The sequence below is a fragment of the Fundulus heteroclitus genome, chromosome 24 (genome assembly GCF_011125445.2).
Source record: "Fundulus heteroclitus isolate FHET01 chromosome 24, MU-UCD_Fhet_4.1, whole genome shotgun sequence".
NCBI lineage: Eukaryota > Metazoa > Chordata > Actinopteri > Cyprinodontiformes > Fundulidae > Fundulus > Fundulus heteroclitus.
In genome coordinates, this window is record NC_046384.1 from 22,694,176 (window position 1) to 22,714,355 (window position 20,180).

The 20,180-nt window shown below is 40.9% G+C and overlaps 1 protein-coding gene across 15 annotated transcripts in view; it reads left to right on the forward strand.

The window, feature by feature from the left end:
- Positions 1 to 20,180, forward strand: part of dmd (dystrophin) — a 311,598-nt gene that overhangs the window by 65,418 nt on the left and 226,000 nt on the right. The window lies entirely within an intron of this gene.

Consider the following 20,180-nt stretch of genomic DNA (forward strand, 5'->3'; position numbering starts at 1 on the left):
TGAGTCTGTGTGTTCATTGTTTCAGTCTTACTGTTCTCAAACCAGCTGATGCCACATAGCGAGCCTGATGGGCACCGAGGCTCTGGCTTTAGAGAGAAAGCACAGTAAAATCATTTTAGGCGTTTGCTTCTGTTTTCTTTGTCTTGATTTGAGAAACATGTCTTTGGGGGTACGCCTTAACAAGGTTTTTGCCAATTTATCTTTACAAAATAGCTCTAGCTTGGTGAGATCCATTTTTAAATCTTGCCACAGAATCTCGATGGTTTTAGGTCTGGACTTTGACTGGGCCCTTCTAACACCTGCTTTGGTCTAAACCATCTCAGTGTAGCTGTAATGAAGGTCTTTATTACTTTATAGACAGACATCTACAGTGCTGTTTGTTTGGAATATTTGGAATGAAATGTTAGACTGAGAAGATTGAAGCATTTTATTTCTTCAGTGTTTGTTTCTTTGACAGCTTTTTCCTAGCTTGTAGCAATGAAGGCATGTCCTGGGAACAAAGGGAACAAAGCACTGTTTTGGATAAGCTCTTAAATTGCTGAAATATTGATTATTTTAAGTTGTTACAGTTGTTGTAAAGGTGACCTACCTCTGTCTCTTCCTCTGTAGGGTGTTCAGGCTAAAATATTCCACTGAACACCTTTTTAAAGGTTCCAGAAGAGACCATTTAGGGCAGGGGTCACCAACATTGTGTAGCCCCCAAGGACCACATGTGGTGCCCGCAAGGCTGTTCCCTCCTGTGAGCTGCATTTAAAAGGCTATTTTATTCAGTTTTTCTTCCTTTTTAATCATATTTGTATTAACAGATTTAAAAATGGCAAAAGCATTAAATCACATTTATAATACGTAAAGTTAAGGTAAGCTTGGACTCTTGTAGTTCAAAGGTTGGTACAGGTAGGCCTTCGTATGACACAGTACCGATGGAGTAGCTCTCAGTTTCAAAAAGGTTGGTGACCCTGATTTAGGGATTGTGAAGGGCGAAGTAAACTGTGCATTATATGACTTAGATTTATCTAGAAATTAAAATGTGTTGTAAATATGTCTGGAGCTAGATAAGGTTTGTTAAATAAAACATTTACATGTTTTAGGCATTTTGTAGATGTTTGTCAGTGTGTCTATAGATTTTACCCTGCTAGTGGTAGGTCTGTTAATTGGGGGGTGCAGCAGGTTGTAAAGGCTGCCTGTTTAGATCTATTGTAGCTGCTGCGGGGACCTGATGTGACCTGCTGAACATGGTTCTCTGAATGGTTTTAAAGATATAGGTGTATAAGTATAGGTGAATAAACAGCTGCTTGGGCTGCACCACATCTCTGCATCAAGGCTCCTGCTGTAGCGCTGACGGCCATTGTACCTGTAGCACTGACCAGATGTCTGGAGTCGTAGCCCTGCTGAAGAACCTTCGCCCCAGTCTCAAGTCTCTAACAGCAAAAGAGTTCTGCTAACTTCCTCTTTGCTGCTTTGGAGAATCTACAGAACAAAGGGACAACCAGACATAACCACTGGAACGTCGCCTCTGCAGATTTCACATTACAGACTGAGATGAGTGAACAGAGGACGAGTCGAAAGGATGATCTGGTTGTCAAACATTATCAAAGGACCATTTATGTAATTCAGCACTACAGCATGCTGGTGTTTGCTTGTTTTCATACGAGGTTATCCTCTGTTCCCCTCGTGTTCTCTGAAGCTATGTTGGCTTATTGTTTTTATTTTTTGGATGTCACAAGGCTGGCATTTTAAAAAGCTAGCCTTTTGGATGCCCTAAGAGCAAATTATTTGTGGCGCCCCCCCCCCCCAACATTAGCGGAATACTCATCAGCAGGAATTTATCAAAACCAAGAATCCTCAGTCTGCCATATTTCTACATATTATTTTAGATTCTCTGACTTTAAAACTGCTGTTAAGAGTAAATCGTTTTTGAATTATGACGGATGTAACAGGCTGAACATCGGATCAATTATCTCGTTGCTTTTGCACTTATCATTTTTCTCGTTTTTCATTTGCTCAGATAAGTTAAGTCTTGCTTCAGTAGTGAATACCTCCATGTGAAATGATGCTTTGATACGTCATTTTTATCTACAACACTACAATAAACTCCATAGCTTCTATAGAGTCCTTCTGTTTCTCTCCCTGACAGCTGAAGGCGCCGCCGTCCACGGCTGTTCTGATTAGGAGAGACAGAAAACGGCATAGTGGAGATGTTCTTCATTTGCTCAAAGAGGTTTAGAGGTTTTAAAGTAAAACATTTTTACGTGTAGGATGGGGGGTGTTATTAAAAGTTTAGCAGTCTAATGTCACGTGGAATTAAGCTGTTGTGGAATCTGATTGTTCTCCATTTGAAGCTGCTGAGCCTGTTGCCAGAGGGCAGCAGGGACAACAGACCATGGTGGGGGTGGGGGGGTGGGGGTCTTTTCTGGTTGTCTGAGCCCTGGTCTTGCAGCATCTGTGAGAAGTGTCATGGATGGAGAGAAGTGCTGTCCCAGTGAGTCTCTCCACTGTCCTCACCACTCTCTCTAGACATTTCCATTCTGAGGCATTGCAGGCCCCAAAGCAGACAGCGATGCAGCTGCTCAGAACTCTCTATTGTCCCTCTGTAGAAAGTGGTGAGGATGGGAGGGGGAGGTTTGCTCTTCTCATCTGATGCAGAAAGTTTTGTGTTTTCATTTTCTGTAAGCTATACAAATCAAGATCACAAGATGTATTCTTGAAATATTTTGCTCTGTGTATTGAATCTAAATAATGAGTTTCGCTTTCTGAAATTAGTGATAAAAATGTTGACTTTTTTAATGTATCCATATGAATATATATATATTTTAGAATTACTGATGTATTGACCATGTATTTTTATTTCCTTCTACTTCTGAATAAAAGATGTCAGTATGTCTCTTAATTTCTCAGTGAAATACATAAAACGTATTTGTAACATAACAAGAAAAAGTTTAAGTCACATAAAATACTGTTGCAAATGCTGTATATGTCAACAGTTGAAAGCTAAAGTCCCCTCAAGGGACTATATAGAAAACTAAATCCATTTAAAAAACAATCATATACAGTCAAACTCTAACCCATTTAATGTGCTTCTCAACATTAATCCCATCTAATTCAGTGCTGCTAGATGCATTGCATTAGTAATCATTAAATGCCATTCTGAGGAAAAAAAACGTAGTTTAACTATGGACGCTTACTGATTTAATTAAATCTTCACTTTGATTAGTCAAGGACGACTCTCATCAGTGTAAAGCTATGGCACCAAGGGAGCATAACCATGAGATTAAAGCCAAGTCTTTAAACCAAAATTCCAAATGGGAGATAAACAAACTGCAAACTATATTTATTTGCATTTGTCGTCTTAATATCAGTGTGCTGGATGGATTAACATTACACTTTGTCCACCCTAAGATGTTTCTTGAATCTTGAGCTTAATTTGAGTGATACACAAGATATTTAGACATTCAACAAAGTATCTGAGGCAGGTTTCCTCCTAATTGCCACCAACAAAATGTCATTTAAGTGCATTTTAACACAACCACGTCACTAGGCAGGTCTTCCTAACTATTCTAGAAACAGTTTTCAGCAGATTTCTTAAAAAAACAAAGCGATGGATTTGAGTGATGCCATTCTTGGTAACTACCCATGTTGTCATTCTATATGTGATGAGTGCAGAAGGTTCTGACTAGCTACTGTGAGCGACGTGTCAGCTCAGCTGTGATTCACGCTCTGCTCCTTCCTTGTTAAAAGAACATTAAAGGACAACAGAGGCCACAGAATTAAAGAAACAATCATATGCTCACAACAAGGTTCTGTACAGTCCTTTGAAGTCCAAGTTTTGGCTCCAACTTGATGTATTTGATACGTCTAATAGGCATGCAATACTTCAGAATAAAACCCTGCTAAATTTAGTAATGCTTTTCAAGTAAATGTGCTTACTGCACAGCATATATCTTTTTGCCATTCTGCTCTTTATAGATGCACCCTGACAATGTAACAAACTGACATCAGACGGTTAATTAGTTTGATTATCTGCTCCGCTAGACAAAGATGCCTCTGGTAGCTTGTCAGTTGAGGTTTTAGGAAAGTTTGTCCTTTTTAATATGAATAATAAATGCTTCTTATGAGCAAGGGAGTAATAGTGGGGGTAGTAAAAAGCTCTAAGGTTGCTAAACTGTATGGTCCATACAGCCAGAGAAATCTCCCATCACTCTGGTGTATTTATAGAAATAATACTTCTGCACTGTGAGATGTGGCACAAGCCTATTCAACAGTCACCTAATAGTAAAGCTCTTAGGCCGGTTGTCTAGCAAGGGGTACCAAGGTTTTAATTTACACTTTAAAAACTACTACAAAATTACATCATACCATTTCCATGCGGCTTGAAGTTATTCTGTTTTTTGCTTTAGTACGTCATAAATGGATAAATATTTTAGGTCACATTATTAAAACTGTATTTTAGCTGTTTACAGTAGTAGTAATACGTGTTTATTTTCTCTTGCCTATGAAATACATTGGACATTTAATCATAATACTCCAGAAATGAATTAAATCGTGTCAGGGAGCAGTAGCCTGAACTAAATAATGTGTCTGTCTTTAGCAGTGTATCGTCAGCATACACTAATACATTTTCTAAACACATGTATAACCACCTTCCCATTATATCCTCTTTCTGTTTTTCTTTTCCAATTCAACATGCCCAACATTTGTAGCTGGATAGAATCACGTTCCTAGGCCAGTTTCATGGAAGAAATTTGTCTTGTGCCTCTTAAATGTTTGATTTCACCTTGAGTGTCTGATTCATCTCAAACAGGGCCAAGCTCTTTGATTTCCAGAGGCAGACAGCAAAACTGACGTTTACCACTTGTGTTTTAAATGTATGAAGAAATTGTCTAAACAGACACCATCAAACTTCATCGCTGTGTTGCTGCTAACATGTCAATGAGAGTTCAGTTTTTTTGTGCTTGGTCCAAGAAATAAGGGAGCATAGCCATGGCAACAACAAAATCCCTGCAAGCTGAAGGTGCTGCAGCATAAGCTTTTATTCTCTCGGTGTAAATCATTGTTTTTAGCAGTACAACAGTGATGCAGCCAGTATAGAACATCAAATAGTTCATCAAAGACAATTGTGGTTGAATTGCATTCATTAGTAGGGAATTGATCTGACAAGCGGGACCAGGCTTGCAGGCTATTGATTAGCTGCTGTCATCAGTATAGGTGATGGGAACTGGAAGTGACAGCATCAAGATGTAACAGTGCACTAAGGGAGATGCAGGAACAAAGGTAAAAATTGTGCAAATCCAAACATTTATGTGAAGGAAATCAAAGCTCTCTTGGATTGTCATTGTTACAACCCTTATTTACAGTTAGCTAAAATTATAGATTTGGATGTACAAATGTGGTTTAAACTACATTATTAGTCATGGCTGGGCTATAATATAAAGTCTATTTATAGGTTACCAATGCATCAAAGGTGTAAAGAGAGAAAATAAATAAATATATACAGATTTAGACTATGATGGAGTAGAATCACAGTGTAATACTATCACTTAAAGAAACCTCAGCGGCTGGTGAAATCCAGGCAGGTTTAGGGAGAATGTTTACATCTTTTTCCCCTAACCCAGGAGATTTATTTTACCTCACACCATCTTCTTTTTTTACTGTATGGACAGATAGAAAATGTTATCCTGCCTTCTCTCAGGTCACCACAAGGGCACTTTATGACCGGCATAGTCTGTAGGACTCGGTTTGATTTGACATGGGATGCAGAAATTTCACACCTGCTTTTGTTTTAGTTCACTTTTACTTCAAAATTTGAAAGCAGAAGAAACCTCCTGGACAATTTAACACAGATACAGATGTTGTTTGGGGCGGGATTGGAAGGAACTGTCAAAGAATCAAAAATTCATACCAGTTTGTGATTTTGATCACTTCATATTGTCAGAACCTCACAACCTGCTTTTGTCTTCAGTTACTCGGTTTCTCCAGAAGTTGTTTTTTTCCAGTGCATGAATATTGGTCAGTGATCAGGGTCTTATAAGATGAGGTTCTCCCTGAACTGGCCATTGGCTGAGCACGATACCTTGTTTAGTTAAAGTCCATTTTCTGTGAAAGACTGGATAATGGTCTAGAATGGAACCACCAATGAACAAATGTTTTCTGCTATTTAGGACAAAGATTCAGCTGATTCGTTTTCTTTCCATAGACCATCTGATATTGGCTTCTAAAATATAAAGGTATTCGCTGGTATAGATTTTTATAGATTGATCGATCACAGGAATCACAGTTTTAGTGGCATTGATAAGTAAATGGCTTGCCAGTAAAGGATTGGGCGGGTGGGGATGGCTTCTTGCATCCTTAGAAGAAAATAATAAAGAGAATCCTGGAGGCTTGGGTATAATGCAAAGAGCGAGGTTGCAAAGAAAAGAGCTTACAGTGTGTTGTATGTTAGGCTAGACACTAAAGAAGGAGAAGCGGACATGTTAAGTCACTTGGCAAACATACTGAGCTGGAATGCAGCAAAGATTTAATAGGGATGAAGTAATGTGCTAAAAGAAGAGAGCGAGGAAGATGGAAGAAGTAGTTTGGGGAAATGAAGATGAAAATGAGAAAGGAGGATGGATAGAGGAAAGTTTATTAATCAATAGTGCATTGCTCGTCTTTAATCCAAACTGTCTTGGTTTATAACATTTTATGCTGCTGTTATCCACTTTGAATCTGGACTTTTACCTTTTAACCTCGCACGCTGCACCAAAGAAGCTTTAAGACCTGCTTTAAAGAAAAGGAGGGGGGGGGAGGGTTCCTCCTGGATGTCTCCTCAGGTTCTCTGGTGAAGGCCTTCTGGGAGGAGAGATCCAGACAGATCCAGAAACTTGTGGGAGAGACTATATGGCTGTTTGGGCCTGGGAGCACGCTGGCATTGTGTCTCAGGGACAATTCTCTGACAGTGTGGCCAGTAGTGAGCCACCATATATCTCTGAAAGTGTCTTCAGTGAGTTAGAAGTCACTGGTTCCGTTCATTTTCTTCAACTATCAGCCCTTCTGAGTCTCTTAACACAGCATTCTGCCCTACAGGGAAGTTGGTCTATTAGCAATTAGCCATTAGCCATTGGCATTTCAAAAATATAGGTAAGGAGGGAGTTTAATATCTAGCTCTGCCTCGGCACGGTACTGCTTGCCGAGTTAAATGGCGTTGCATGGGTATATTTTTCCTGCCTCTGCGCGAAACCCCGTCTGTCACTCAGCTGCTGCCTACTCCAACGCCCCCCTTCAGAGCAACATTATGTGATTAGTAGAGTTGGAAAATGTCAGCCTGGTGCCTTGACTCAATCAATGCCTTAGCTATTTGGTGGAAAGGGTGAAACGAAATATGTAATAATCATTTCAGGAGACGACATGTCAGCAACGGTGAAGATTAAAGAGAGAATGTTTTTTTTCTTTAACTCAACACATCTGGCAGAATTAAATACAGGCCATTGTATTTTGTAAGTTACATTGTAAGTTAGGCTCCCACTGAGACAAAGTAGTCACTTATTCTGAATGTGGTGAAGTTGAGCTAGTTCATTAAATCACTCATAACGTCTCATAATTTACGTTTACACTTCTTTCCCTGTCCATTGAAAGATCTAAAATATTCAGGATCAGAATTTAGAATAAGTTACAAAGATCAAAAGTAGCAACAAATAAATCAGAGCAATAATACTTCTAATATACCTATTACCGAATAAATAAATAAATAGGAAACAAATATTCAAACATGAATAACTATATATGAAGAGGTGTACAAGGAAAAATAAGCTTATCAGGTTGTGAAAAGCCAATAGAAGAGCAGATTTTCTGACTTTATTCTGACTTTAACACCCAGTCCTGCTATGACTGACCGAAGCTTTTTAATGATAATGAGATTTTAGCCAAACTAATTATCTCATTACTGCCGTTTTCACACTCGAGCAAGTGATCACTTCACTGAATAAAACACAGCATTCACAGTCCATCACTCACTCATAGGTCTTTAAATTTACAATTAATGAGGAATTAGTTCAAAGCTTTCTGGATTTTTAAAGTTGAAAAAGAAGATTATCAACCTTGATGAATCTTTTTGTTCTTTTTCTTGATGAGACCATATCACATACTCTGCATAACATACCAACGAAAAACTTGACAATGTTAATGAGATCTGCTCCATGGAAAAGTTTTTTTTTTTACTAGACTCTATGATTCCATGAGGATGCTTGGATTGGGGACCTGGAGAAAGGCCTTTAAGTGTCTTTGAGAGCAGATTTGAGAACATGTTGGCGGTGTTTCAGATGCTCCAACAATCATATGTGCATCTTTCAAGTCAGAAATGGTCAGCCAGTTCAGCGTCAGGAGCAAGGACAAAACCCAGCAGCGCTGCGAATAGTCCACATGTTTTTACTGCTTGCAGACGGAAATTCGTGTGAATCTTGATCTCGCTGGCGGAGTAAAAGATCTGCATCTCCACAAATACCTTGGATCCTAAGCCAGTGCAGTGTGCTGTCTGTGGAAGAGCTGACTGTCCCAGGCTGAATATGAGACTAGCCGCCTGAAACCAGCTGTCTCTGAGCTGCAGGAAAGAATCTGAAAGACTTACAGGCTCCCCAGAAGGGATGGTGTCCCTTAGCAGGTTGACCATCCAGATCCATCCCTTGTCTGCCCTGAGAGAAGACGGCGTTGAACCGCAGCTCTACACGCCTGCCATGTACGCCAGTGCGACTTGATGCTCCCCCCATTACTATTATTATCTCCCCATGGGATGTCCTCCACTGATCATCAGAGTACAGCAAAAGGTTGAGTGAGAGGAGAGAACCTTAGCTTAGGATCAAACTATATTTAAATATTTTCTTTCTTTGTGTTTTTACTTTGTTGTTGAGCGCTTGTCCACACATTATTTTTATTATCGGTCCTTAAAGTTACACGTGGGACCTCATGGCAACTAAAAAAAGCGCCACAGCTAGCATGTTTAACCAGATTCACCAACTCTGCATGTAACACCCCCCATACCATAAAAACATCGATAAAAAGGAGCAGCTTGACAGATCAGCCTCGTCGCTGTGAATCCACACTTTCACTTAGAAAATGATGTAAATAATGATATTCATCACCAAGAGCTCTGATTGACTTGTCCAAAGTGTTATGATACGATGGCTTACTTAAGCTGTTAGAGGAACTTCTGCCTCTTATTTATTTGATGAAAGGAGAAATGGATGGAAGAAATGTGCGAATATTTTCGGGTACAGTTGCTTTTCTCTCCTCCAGTGTCCACTTTGCTGCTGATAAACTGGTTCTCCCATAATGATTACACACAGACAGTGGAAACCAGCCTTTGTTAAAGGTTCACATTGTTTTTCTTTCCCCTAGCATTTCATAGAGGTGACTGACTGGTGGATTTAATGGGATTTTATTGAGATTAACTACCCTGACAGCTCTAAGTTTAACTTATATCTCTGCTGAAAGTACTTTCTAAAATGCTGTTTCTTCTCCCACTGGTCTGTTTTATCACATTTACTCTGACACCAGCTTTTATTTGTTGTTGATGGCATGGGGACCGTTCTGTTTTATCCTAGAAGGGATTTCTGCTGGTGCAAAGGTCAAGTTATGGCTTTCACCCCAAAGACAAGAAACTCAACATGCTGCGTTTTTGTAGAGCTTTGTGAAGACATTTTCAGCACAATATACAAAACAGATGTATAGAAATGTTTTTCTTGTACGTATTAATATGTACATTTCAAACAAAAGAGGAATAAATGGTGGAATGAGTGTAAATATGCATGGTATGGATTCTGCTAAGTGTTCATCAGAGATACAGCCTGGGGAAGAAACTTTGGCAGCTTTGGAGAATGCCAGAGAGTGGAGAGCTGAATGTTAAATGCCATCAGAGTTTGAATAAGATGAAGTAATACATGTTAGGTAGTGGGCTTACTGGCTGTTTCAGATAGTCGGCTATTTGTCTTCATCCACTTCATAGCTAACTACTACATTTTGCTGCTGATTATTTTGTAAAATTTCTAATATTCTGTAATTATCTATCAACTCCCTCCCAAATCATGCCCTTCCAATAAGCTCTTTCTAAGATATTGAGGTAGTTTTATATTGTGCTACAGTCCTACCGGCATTTACAGCGTTTGCTGTGACGAGCCAGTAGGACTGTGACCAGTTATGCATCAGGGACACAAAGCAGGCCAAAGGATGGCCAGCAGAGAACACCATCATCAGACCAGGATTCTCATCTGCAGGCCAGTGGTCAGTCTGTGCGGGATGAAGATGTTTGCATGCTGGATAGAGAGGAACGCTGGTTTTTAAAGAGGCGTGAAGGAAGCCATTTTCGTAGGCCCAGGTTTGTTCACGTATCTTTTTAGTAAATTAGTAAATCATTCAGAAACTGCCTTATGTTCGCATTCCACAGCTCCGTATTTCTATTCTACCATTTACTCTTCTTTAAATTACCAGACAAACCAGATTCCTGTCCTTCATTAAACCTAGTCCATGGTAAGGATTTCCTTTACTGGTGTTTACCAGTAACTTAAGACACTTTTCCCTACCATGACTTTCATTGTGGTCTGCTGATTTACATTGTTTTAAATCTGTACATCAGAGTTTTTGAGTTTTCATCTCTTTATTATGTTAAATCCAATATTGCAAAGAGCATATAGAAGCATTATGCTACAGCTTCTGGAGCCCTATTAAGTCAGTTGTTCGCCTTAATTTGGGTTCACTTTTAGAATAATAAGGAGAGCAGTCTACTTTGTGTTACGTTCGACCCCTTTGCAAAATCCCCTCAGATCTCCTCAAGCCAATTAGGGACAAGACGAGAGAGAATCAGGAAGCAAATTGGTCTTTTGGTTAATCTCTTTAGAGAATGGCTTCCAAGAGGGGCGTGACTGGAAGACAGCGGTGTGGAGAAGAGAAGAAAAAGTTTGGGAACACGATTCCATTTCAAAAGAAGCACAGGAGTAGGTGCATCAGCACATCTTGAAGAAAGATGGAAGCAGGAGTGAAGGATGAGAAAGTAAAGCTTAGGAGTGGCTCAGGTAACACAGCAGAGAGTCTGGGGGTTTCACCTGGCCTCAGCTCTGAGTCGCTCTAATGGCCGCTCACAGTGAGCCTCATCATTTCTTTAGCTTTCATCAAAAACTCTCAAGGCTTTACACATTAGAGTCATTGAATGGTAACTGTTGTTTTTTTATGCTGCTTCAGTAACGGGTACAAGTCAGGGTTGGGGACCATTTCACTGGTAACGTTCCACAAGCCACCTTCAGCTTTATTATCCTCTCATGCTAACAGTGGATTTCAATCAGTTGTTTTCATGTTTTTTGTGATTTTTGCAGAGCGCTGTGTTTTTACACAGACTGCATATATGCCATGCACCAAGGTTTATAGGAAATAAGGATTTATCCATCCATCCATTTTTCTGATACGTTTATCCCTCATGGGGTCATGAGGGGTGCTGGTGCCTATCTCCAGCTGTCACTGGGCGAAAGGCGGGGTACACCTGGACAGGTCACCACTCTGACACAGGGCAAGGATTTATCCATTCAGTTATTTGATTTATAGTTCCCAATCCCTGCCGGCCCTTAGTGTCGGTCTTGGTAATGGTGAGGTATTCCCCAAACAAGTTGCCATTCTTTCACACGGTCACACGGGACACTAAGGACAAATAAACCTGCACCCTAAGGCCAATTCTGAGTGAAAAATGTTTCTGACATGCATATTAGGACTGTGGGAAGAAGCTGCAGTACCCTGAGAATAGAATAGAAACATCCTGTTACATCCCACAGTAGTAAAATTGAGGTGCAGCAGCAGCAAAATGAAACGCAAATGGAAGCATGCAGATACACACAAGATTAAAAACCATAAAAAAACAAGAACTGATTAAAAGAGACTGTACAGTAAGGGACATTTACATACAAGAAAGTAATACCAGAGGTGGTTAATCCACGTTCAGTAATTAAAAAGTGTTTGCAGAGATTATTTCCAGCGCCACAGCATAGACAGGAAGTCATTTTTAAAGCGGTGGTCCCACTTCAGTCCTTCAGATGTCTCTGCTTCAACACTCTCCAGTATGAGCTCATTAGCAGAGCGCTGCTGAGCTTGACTGCATGCTGGTGAGCTACTTTAGCCATTTGACTCAGGTGTGTAGGGGAAGGGACACATGGAGGATTTGAGTTAGGAAGCACTGGTTTAAAATCACCTGGGGTCTCATTTATTAAGCGTACACACAAAATGGGGCCTGAGACATGCATACGCCACTTTCTGTGCAACGGTTGGGATCTATTAAAACAAAAAACTTGACGGAAAATGTGCGGTCCTCACAGCAACTATGACCCAGCTGTGTGCACATGGTGGAGACGGGGGAAATGGTGTTTAAAGTGGTGAATTGCTGCAAACTGCTCGAGGATTCCTCTCAGACGGTCAATTTCATCTTGATCATAAGCATTCAAGACAGCAGTGTTATTCATTCTTCTGCTGGTGACACTAAAGTATACATATGGGAGATTTCACATAAATAAAAATTGCCCAGAAGGCATCTTAAATAAAAGCCAGCACAACATCTTCTCTTCCTCTCTGATGGTCACCAGGGTGACGTTAACCATAGATTAACAGCGTATTGTGACGAGGTGTGAACGGATGTAAACAGCCAAACACATCACTGAGTGATGCTGTACAGCGGATGCTTCAGTACTGCTGGAAGACCGTGCAGGTGGCAGAGTTGGGGAAATATAAAATATTTCCCGGCCAATAACGAGGACTGACCAATAACGAGCGCTGCTTTCTGCTGTGACCAACAGCGGCTGCTCCTCCCTCCCAGGTGCAGAGAGGCAGCTCTCCAAACCCCAGAGCGCAGAGGAGGCGCGCTAACCGCTCACACCCAGGCAGCGCTCCTAAAATGCTTTCTGCAGGGGGCATTAATAATGGTGGGAAGACCTCTCACTCCTCCTGGTCTCCCTCCCTCTGAACGTCAGTCTGAACGTACGGCTACAGGGAATTTCAACGCGGAGCACGGCCTCGTTTACTTTTTAACAACTCATTTTAACAGCTTATTAACATGGATAGTATGGATTCCATGCAAAGTTTTATAAATTAAATCTCTGGTTAAGTGAACAGGATGAAGGAAAATAGTTTTACCCCCCGCTGAGTAATACTGTACAGTTATTAGTTATTAGCATAATGCAAAAATAAGATGTGTGTGACTGAGTAGATTGAAAGGACCAAGCTGAAGTTCATGCTGAATGTGCTGCTCAAGGTTCTCAGACTCACTAGTTCTTCCTCTGGCTGCACGGAGAGTAATGCTGCGTTGCCCCTCCCCAACCTGCTGCTGCACGCTACCTAGCCACCAGAAGGCTTCTACTGTACATTTTCTGCTTGCTCATAAAAAAAGGTGAATATAGTATAGAAACTGAAGGAGCATCCACATCAGTCTTATTACGATCATGCTGTTTAAAAGCTTAACGCCTGGTTCACACGGCAAGATTTAAATTGTTGGCTGATGTTCTAAACGTCAGAGGTTTGGACCTGCAGGGCGTCGTGTCACACGGCGAGCTCACCACGCACAAACAGATCTCACTCACCAACATCCAGGTCGTAAGAGGGAAATCTGGCAAGATGTGGCGATCAAACGACAGTTCAGCGTGAATAAACACGGCCGACGAGGAGTTTCACTAGCAAGTCATTTCGTTTATGATATGCTTTATACCAAATATTAGCTAAATGTTGGCGTTGCTGCTATGAGTTCCATGTCCAACGTCCACAGGACTTTCTGGTGCCACATTTCAGTTGTTTTGTCTTCTGTGTTTTGCTTTTCGTCTGATGACAGGAGTTAAAAATGGGATCTACTGGTGGCTCAGCTAATTAATAAGGAAGGACCCTATGAGTTCCACTCACTACATCTTTTCTAGTTAGTCTCAATGGTGGTTGATGCTTAGGCACCTTAATGTAGTTTAGAAACACTATTGGTTGTCTCGATATCCCAGCTGAGTCGTCACTGGGTAAAATCGGCTTTTCACAGAAACATGGTAACATCGATAAGATAATACGCAGGTTGTTCCAAGAAATCACAGTTTCTCGTCCACATATAACTTCTTATTGGAGCCGCTATACCCCAGATATCAACTGGAAGACTGGACCATGCCCCATAAATACTTCATTGTAAATAAGGTCAAAGAAGTGCCATTTAAAAGTTAAAAGTTAAATATGTCTCTTTTAACTTTTACCATATAATGCTTATGACTGCAGTTTCTGTGGTGGTCTTCCAGAAGCTGTGGCACATCTTTTCTGGCACACGGGTTTTTGAAGGAGTTTAGCAGGTTTATTAACCAATAATATAACCATATTTTCAGTGATGTCTCCTTACCATGGCAAGATGTCCTACTTTGTTCCTTTAAATTCCCCAGAAAAGATGCTAAACGTCTTTTTCTAATAAACTTGCTCATTCTTTTGGCTAGATTTTATATTCCTAGATATAAACTTATTAATAAAACACGATGTTTTCTTCACTTTGTTAAGGATGTGGAACTATATGTTAAATCAATAGCGGACTCTACCAATGAAAAAGCTCATTTGCACATGTCATACTTTGGATGTATTTGTCTAATTTACACCCCTAGATGTTTATTTATGTAAATGTTGTGTTCTTCTGTATACTACATTTGGTTGTGTGTTGTATAATTGCCATTTGTTTAAATAATAACAACAAAAAACAAACTAAATAACCAGTGCTGCCCCTCCTCCACCTGTTGCTGTGCACTCCTGGTCAGTGGCTGAAAGAAGGCAATATTTAATGCGCTTTCATAGCACAGAAACAAAAGGAGCCCTTTGTTTATACGGTAATACAGGCGTTTTATTCCAGATTGTCATACTGTGAGAAACCCGTACCTACCCATGCCTGTCATGAATTCATTTGTGATGTCAATGTTAAATTAAAAAAGGGCCTTTTATGGGTTAAATCCACAGAGGATGACATTGACACGGGTCTAATGACGGGTCAGAGACCAGAAATCACACGTGATTTCCCTGCAAACAGAGCCCCTCTCCTGCCTTTACTGTAAAATATTGTTTTTATTTGGAAGGGATGACAAATTGTCCTACATCAGGCCTGTCTAGATGGGATTTAGAAGCTGTGCTTTTAAATATATTGTGTCACAAATGTCTGCACAAATCAAATTGCGCTTGCCTCTTTTCCCATCTTGTAAACACAGTTGGCGACACAGTGGCTGCTTAATAGTTTTTCCCTCTGAACAAATAGCAGGAGGCATTTATTCTCACGTCAAGGGTGAGGGGGAGGCAAGTTTACGCTGCTGTTCTTAACGCAGTTTGGAAAACTGTAATTCATCCTACGGTTATTCCTTCACTCGTGTTCAAAGCTGTGCAAACTTTTTCATGTTCAAGTGCAACGTATTAGTAATAAGAATCAAGCAATTAAGCTCACTGAGAGGTTTTGCTGCTCGTTGAGGTTAGGCCAGCAGCTTTTTCTAGCTAATGCGAGTAAATGTTAACAAGCCCTAAACGAGAATCCTAAGCGCACTGACCGATGTACAGTAAATGAGCATTTTAAGCACTTTTTTTGTCCCTGCAGAAGAAAGAAGTGATCATGTTGTACTCGGACAGCCAGTACTTTATCTGCAATGTGTTTGTGCTCGAGTTAAAGTGGCCCTCATCGAGCCTGCTTAATGATAATGTCTTTGTAGCTAATGGTGTGAGAAATTTGAAAAAAGGGAAAGGATGGGAGATTTAATGGAACGTTGTGCTGTAATCGACACTTGTGGCTATGGTGGCTGCTGCTGGTGGCTGTAGTGGGCCGTACCCACTGGAGTCACTCAGCAACTTAAGGATCCTTGGACACTTTGGCCACGCTCTGTGCCTGCCTTGTTGACAGTTAGATGAGAACGATGCACTTGTCAGCTGCTTTGTTTGTAGAACAGCTGTTAACTGCCTTTAAACACCAGCAAGTTGTTTTTTTATTTAAAGAGTGGATAAATGCACTTCTTTCTCCTTTAATTGGCATTATATACGATAGGCTAACAGTGTGGTGAATAACTATGAAGAAGGAGAAACAGGGCATGCTATTTCATTTTTCTTTCTGAATAAACATCTGAAAAGTGCGGCATGCATTTGAATTGAGCCACATGAGAGACGCCTGCAGTTACAGCTGCAGGTTTATCTGGAGTTATGTATCTATCAGCGTTAGGGATCGTTCATTATTTAGAGCCTTTTCACCAGCTGAAACAATGATCTATTGTAATACGGCCGTATGTTAGCACATTCTGCTGTTCTCCTGCAGAGCAAACTTATCATCATGGGAGTCAGAGACAGTGAGGCCAGATCCGCTTATTATAAGCTACTTTGGGCTTGGTTTATTTTTTTAAACTGACTTGTAAATTTCGTGAATGGTGGGTTGTGGTTTATTTTTTTGGTCTTGTTTTTGAACATGAAGTCGTTTAAGTGGGCCTGTTGCTGTTTGCGGTGTGGAGGGTTGTGTTTTGCACACAACCCTGGAGATCAAAACCGAGTCAGATGTTTGAAGCAAAATCTTCTAATCTGGCCACAGATTGTCAATTGGATTTAGGTCTGAACTTTGACTAGGCCATTATAGGATGAATATGCTTTGATAATAACCATTCCATCGTGGCTCTGGCTGCATTTATGGCTGCCGTGCTGCTGGAAGGTGAACCTCCACCGCAGTCTAAAGCCTCTTGTAGCCTCCAGCAGGATTTGTTTCAGGACTGTCCCGTGTCTAGCTCTGTCCATCTTCTCCTCAACTCTGACCAGCTTACCAGAAACGTTAGCTGTGGTCACACCCAACCTGAGCACCTTCTTCTATGGAGGCTGTGTTTCCTGCATTGCCCCCAAACCAAACCCAGACTGTTTCCCTGACTGATGCTCTGATTTCAGTGGATCACCGTGTCTTGGCAGGTTTGTTTTAGTTGCACTGAATTATATTTAGGGCTGTTAGAGTAAATAGTATTGAGTAGACTTCTTAGAAATGTTATTTGCTTAAATACTAATAATGCACATCTTTTTGTCGCTCTATCCCACAGAATTGGAATAAAACAGACGTTAAATGGGATGAATGCCCATTTTACAGGGCATTACAGAGTATTGCATTCACACCACACGCTTGCATTGATATTTATTACTGAAAACGCCATTAGAGAACGCACATAAACAAGTCATCCAGCCTTGCTGCATTAGACGTTGTTACCGCTGTCATTTTTTTTTAGTGCAAGTCGTTTTTGATGTCAGTACTGGCCATCATCGTTCCAAGCAGATATAATCTTATAACCCCTTATGGGCATCAGAGAGTGTGTGTATGTGGGAAAGTCTGAGAACATTATATTCCCTCAACCATAACAAGTAAGGAGTTTTTACCCTCTTAAACTGCAAATGTAGCGCTCCTGTTTAGTGTCTGAAATGACTTAACAGGAGAAGAGCGTGGAGATAAAGTCCTTCAAGGCTTTCCCGTCTAATAAAACACAGCAGGAGGACAGATTACTTTTCTTTATAGAAGCAGTAATTACAAGAAAGTCTGCTTTTATGAAGACATAAATTGCTAAGAGAAAGATAGGAGTGAAGGAGGCACGCAGCGGGGAGCCTGCAAAAATATATAGCCATGAAGAGACGGCCTCAGTAATCTGTCATTAGGAATTATCATAAGGCTGTGGGACAGGAAAAGGTGTGCCTGCGTGTTTCCTCTGCAGCCCGTCCATCATGTGTCTGGATTAATCTGAGTGTTTGGGGGGGAGAGAACTTCCCGTAACCGTGTGGGCTTAACCTGCATTTGTAGAGAGGTTAATCCATACCTGGCAATGCTGCACAGTGGGTTAATCTGGAACAGGTGGAAGCCGTGCCATGTGACCGCCATGCTCAGCCAGCGATGGCAGAGCAGGAAAACACTCTGCTCAACAAAACAACATGGTTCCAGTTTCATGTCACTGTTTTAAGGGTGCTGTGCATTTCTTTCCACCCCCTTTACCCTGACACCCCTGAAAGGGATCGAGACAGTAAATAGAGTCCACCTCTGTAATTTCATCTCATCATGGATCCATTTGTTCTGGTACTGGCCCTGGTGGTTTGCTGGAGAACATTAGCGACCAAAGAGATGAAGGAACACGGCGACAAGTCAGGGAGGAAGGTGTGGAGCAGTTTAAAGCAGGATTAGCTTCTACAGCGCTACATGCTCAGCATGGCAGAATTTGATGTTTACTGATACGGCTGGGCAAAGATTGGTGATTGATACGTTTCCTCTACATGGGTCAGGGAAGCTGGTCAGACTTATGGGTGGAAGGACTGAGCTACATGCAGGGCGATCCTGGTAGAAAACCTGTTACAGGACCAGGGCCAGGTTCACCTTCCAGCAGGACAACAAGCCTGAACATACAGCCAGAGACACAATGGAGCAATGGTTAGATCAAACCACACTGGCAAGTTTAAATGGCCCAGTCAATAACCAGACCCAAATATAATAAGAAATCCTGAAAATCAATGCTAACTTGGGCCGTAACGGTAAGCATATGCGTACCAAAAATATCCAGTACAACTCTGCCAGTTCCAATGACCACAGCGTTGTTTTACGCCTGAACACACCAAGAATGTCTGTCTGAAACTTCTACAAAGTGACTAAAATAATTAAAACACAGGGTACTTGCAGCTATCACTAGACTCCACTATTTCAGAGCTTTAAAGTCCAAATCCAGCTGCTTGCAGCATTCAGCCAGACCAAAAGGCTGCACAGCAAACAATGTGGAGTCCTGCTGACCAGAGGGGAATTCAATAGCTGCTCTTTCATGGTGCATTCAAGTACATCACGTACACTGGATAGTCTAAATATTAAAACAGTCATTTACACTTTTTATTTATTCTCAGTTGTCTGTGCAGTCCCTTTAGAAGTTTCTTAACACTATATTTTCAGGTGTTTGGTTTGTTGTATAATGCATCAGTCAGTGGCTCTGCCTGGTTATCCTTTATTAGCTAAATCAGAGCTAATCTCCATTCAGTTCTATTGTGACCACTTTTTATTTCTTTGTCTTGATTGGATGGGCCAACATGTCAGCATCTGTGAGCAAAGCCGAGACAGATCTGCCCCAAAGAGTGGTTAAAAAATGAAAGAGGGGGAGATACCCTGTTCATGTCTTTGAAAACAATGGATCTTTTTAACACCACTGAACACATTTGGACATTGTGCTGGTCTGTCACACAAAATCTCAATAAAATGTGCTGAGTTTTGGATGAAACCTGTCAAAATGTGGAAAGGTTCAATGGACACAAAAACAGTGTAAACAGCAAGTTTAGGCTGAAGCTAAAACTTTCTACTACAGCTACAGCTCCTTTCCTCCTGACTCTAAGCAATCTGCTACATTAGCTAGCAAACTTTAAAATATTCTACATTTATTATGTTGGGTGCCTCACACCAAAGGGCACCTTATCTATTTATCAGACTCTCCTGAGGCCCTGAGAAACAGCAGCACTTGACTTTTTCTAAATTCTAAGGGTTTTACTCATGTGGGGAGGGACTGGGTCCATTTCTCTAGTAACGTTCAGCCTCCCTCAGCCTTAGTACTGTAGGGTGTCTTAGGGCTGTCTGACTTTTCTTTCATTGGAACAAAAATGTAATGCGCTGTTTTAGTCACTGCAGTAACATTCTGGCATTCAACCGTGACTGTGGAAATGGTTAAAAGAAAATCAGTTCAATAAAAAGCAAATAAAGGACAGGAGTGGTGTTCAGAGGAGGGGCCCACAGGGAGGGGTTGTTGTAGGGAAAGCCATTGTTGCATTTAATCATCTCCATGGAACCGAGGCTGTCCTGGTCAGCTCTGCTTGTGCTCTTTGGGTCTTCCTGTGTGGCTCAGGGCTTCTGCTGCGTTTAATGGTAGGAGACTGGCCAGGTTGACCTTTTTCTGGATTTTAGCTGGAGCCACTGCTTTTCTTTAGCCTCTGATGGTGGTTGCAGTATCATAAAAGCTTGTAAATATAATCAAAGCATTTAACAATTTCACCATTTACATATTTTGGAATATAAAATGAAAATAACCCGGGCACAACAGCAAATCTACAACAGAATGAAAAAGAAACAACAGGAATTAGGAATTTTAAATCAATTATGTGATGCTCTCTGGGTATTTTGTGTTTTTATGGTAGTACATCTACTATATTTTGCAGAAATTAGCTTGAATTAAGAGTCAGCG